The following is a 3,364-nucleotide window of genomic DNA, read 5'->3' on the forward strand; positions in this document are numbered from 1 at the left end:
ACCTTTTTGATTTCCACTTTTTTCTACCATTTTACCTTCCCTCCCCAAGATTGAAACATTTTTTAAAATACAAAGAAGAGAATAGAAGTTTCAAAGGAAATAAAGACAAACAAGATAATTTTGAAACATATGGAATTACATATACATATATAAGAAAAGATATAAAATGCTCAGTTTCATATACAATCCTTTTTTGTTCTTTTGAATATATGAAAACACTGATTTCTGCTTTTTAAATAAAATAAAAATATGATATTAAATTTTTAAAAAATTTAAAAAAACCTTTTTCTCTTATAATTCCATCATTCATTTCAAAATACTATAGAAGACTGCGTATAGACTGGATTTCTTTCCTTCTATCACAGTACATATGCTTTTGTGAGGAAAAAAAAATAAAAAGGTAATCCATGAGTATTAATTATAATTAATCATTTAAAACAATACATGTTTACAACCCTATGGAACACTTGGGAATATTAAAAACTGTCTATCATATAAGTTGTGTTTGCTATCCTTGACTAGTGAAATATTGTAAGGGCTCATTACCAGTAAGTTAACCATTGATTGATGAATTCTTTTTTTTTTTAGGTTTTTGCAAGGCAAACAGGGTTAAGTGGCTTGCCCAAGGCCGCACAGCTAGGTAATTATTAAGTGTCTGAGACCAGATTTGAACCCAGGTACTCCTGACTCCAGGGCCTGTGCTTTATCCACTACGCCACCTAGCCGCCCCTGATTGATGAATTCTTAATGAAAATAACAAGCCATTAAACAAAAAAAATACAAAATACCTTTCAGTCCAATATAGCCCACTTTTATTTCTGCAGTAATGATGGCAGAATAAAGTAGAGAAATGGGTCAGTAGATGTTAAGAATCATTCCACTTTTAGACCATCTATAAACATTAAATTAACTGTTGATATTCTAGATGGGAGGTCTTATTTAACAATCAAGTTGATATACTACTAGAAGAACTGAATATGTCAACATTTACATTACCATTAAAAATGAAACCAGAAGATATAAGAGTTGTAACTAAATGGTTCTCCTTGGAGAAGTAAATAAAGAGTTTCTGGGGTTGGTTTTCTCCACTGAAAAGTAACTAAAACATCATTTCATGGAACAGTTGGTCATTTTGCCAAACAGTGCTCTGTGATAATGCAAAGGGTCCATCGTAAACATAAGTGAATCATCTGTCCCAGAGGATAAAGAGATGTGACTTGAGATTAACAATCTAAAATACCCCACTCTGCATTCTGTAGGAAATCTATAGGAGAGTTAGGGATTAAGAGATAATAATGGCTGGATATGAGTGCTTAATAAATGTTTATTGACCACTTATTGACTTGCCCAGAGGTGGCACTAAAACTTAAACCCAGGTCTTCTATATAAGTACAATATTCTTTCCAATTATACCATGTACAATTAATTGACAAGGCACATAGGTCAGTAATTCCCTTTTTGTAATATATTTGTAGAAAATCTCCTCCATAGATCAGACCAAGGTTTATATATTCTTGACTCCTAACATGAGGGATCCCTGACCTAGGGGACTTCTATTTGCTATTTGCTAAAGATTTGAGTAGAAAGACTACATCCCAATGGCCAAGGGACAGTGGCCATGGAATCATGCTGGAGTTCCAACAGTTCAATTGAATCACAACAGTTCAATGAAGGTATTATGCTTCTACTTTGTACATGGTATGGGCAACATAGTCCCTGCCCTCAAAAAGCTCATTTACTTATTAAATACCTAGGTAAGTAAGTGTAAATATATATAAATCAATACAAAGACATTTCAAGAGTTAGGAAGTTCAGGAAAGGCCCATGTAAGATGTGACACTAGAGCAATGTCTTGAAGGACACTAGATATTCTGAGAGGCAGAAGTGAAGAGAATCCATACCAGACATGGGAAGTCATCTGTGCAAAGATAGAGAGGTAGGAGGTACAATATTATGAATGAGGAACAGCTAGCAGACCATTTTGATTATAGTGATTATAATGTACATGAAAGGGAATAAAATGAAATAATGCTATGTCTGCTTCCTGGAACATACACAAAGATATCTAGGAATAGAATTTAGTTCTTGTCCAAGGAAGTTATTCTGTTCTTTTCATCTTAAAACAGCTTTACCAGAAGTTGAGTCTGAGAACTAAGCTGTGCATATTCAGAATATTGGAATCACTTTGGGGCCTTCATTCCTCTTCATTCTACATCAATATAAGCAGGGTTGGCTGGATTTAGTTTCTCTACTTGGAAAACAGTTTAGGACTTCTGGTTTCCAGTTCCTGTTCCATTATTTGATTTATCATTAGAATCTGCTCTGAAAAACAAAGTCGGTTTTTCATGAATTGAACTGATCCTGAGTTTTCTGGGCTCAGAGATCATAAGATATGTGCTGGTAATATCAAGGGAAACACAAAAGTTGAAATCTCATCTCCATTAGGATAGCTATGTGGCTCTGGAGAACCTTTTGTTGAGCCCTGGATTGTATTTTTGCACTTGGTTATAATTTTAGCATCCAAGAGTACATTAGATGGATAAACTGTTCACCAAATGTTTCAAGATCCCCTTTCTCCTTTACTGTGGGGACCCTGAGCACTCTGGCCAACAATGAACACTTGAATGAACTTGCCTGAACTCCGCCTAAAAGAATTAGGCTGCCAATCTAAAAAGCACAGAGGATATTTTTTTAAAAAAAGCAAAGATATTGTAACCTTTTTTTCCCCCCTTCTATTTCAAAGGACCTTGTCCTCCTTTTCCTGTACTAATCTAGATCATTACTCCTTCTACATCCCACTAGAACTCACCAATTGTCTAAGGGAGGTTGGATAGTTCCCTAACAGCTACTAAATCCAAATGTCTTCTAGGATCTCAATGGAACCTGATTTAGGAAGATGAGAGAGAAGAGATGGAGAAGAGTAGAAAGGCAAGAAGTTCTAAATGTCTCCCAGGTACTACTAAGTGTTAGAAATACAAAGAAAGGCAAAAGACTGTCTCTGCCTTCAAGGCACTCTCAATCTAATACAGGAAAATAACACATAAAAAAACAGCTTAAAAAAGAACTGGGTGGCCAGGGCAAGAGAGAGATAGGAAAGGGTACCCATGCTGAAGACCTGCAATTGGATAGGAAATTATGAGGTAGCCACACTGAGCCTTCTCCCTCAGGGAAGGATCTAGGAGGAGCCATTCCTTATACAAGGCCTCCTTTCTCCCATTCCCATACCTCTACACAAGTTGTACTCCATGGCAGGGGTGTACTTTCTCCTTATCTTCTTTTAAAATCCCTAACATCAAACCATTTACTAATTAATGAATAAGCAAAGAATATAAACAGTGAGTTTTCAAAGGAAGAAAATCAAAAT

Source organism: Macrotis lagotis, chromosome 1, assembly GCF_037893015.1.
Source record: "Macrotis lagotis isolate mMagLag1 chromosome 1, bilby.v1.9.chrom.fasta, whole genome shotgun sequence".
Lineage (NCBI taxonomy): Eukaryota > Metazoa > Chordata > Mammalia > Peramelemorphia > Peramelidae > Macrotis > Macrotis lagotis.